The sequence below is a fragment of the Ailuropoda melanoleuca genome, chromosome 1 (genome assembly GCF_002007445.2).
Source record: "Ailuropoda melanoleuca isolate Jingjing chromosome 1, ASM200744v2, whole genome shotgun sequence".
Classification (NCBI taxonomy): domain Eukaryota; kingdom Metazoa; phylum Chordata; class Mammalia; order Carnivora; family Ursidae; genus Ailuropoda; species Ailuropoda melanoleuca.
In genome coordinates, this window is record NC_048218.1 from 135,048,073 (window position 1) to 135,048,644 (window position 572).

Genomic DNA, 572 nt, shown 5'->3' on the forward strand with positions numbered 1-572 from the left:
GCGAGTTCCCCTCTTGTTGTTCTCATTCTCAGAATCCTGTTAGTTCCCTTCATCTTTTTCATTAAATATACGCTATTATTTTAATTATTTTCTTTTTAAAATTGTCTCTCCCACCAAAATGCACATTGGAAGCAGTTTTGTACTCTATTTTATTCTAATTGTATTTGGAGCCTAGCATAGCACCCAGTGCCCAGTAGACACTTAATAACTATTTGTAAAACAAGATAATGAGTTTAATGCTTCAAAAATAACACTTACTTTATTAATATTTACCACTAGAGGGCATTTTCCTTCCATCTTAAAATCTTAGCCGTCGCTCTTTTTTTTTTTTTTTTTTTTAAACCGGAGGTACGGAGTATACTTCATTAACTTGCAAAGATAAAATATTTCAGATCAATAAATTATCTCAAATTATCAGGAAAAAATTCCCTGCAGCACATATTTTAAGCATCGAGATTCTATAGTTAAACTAGCTAGAATTAAAAACATTGATCCAACAAACTGTTTAGGCTTTCTAATTTCAATCATATACCAATATATCAATACACTCACATACATACATATATAGGGTT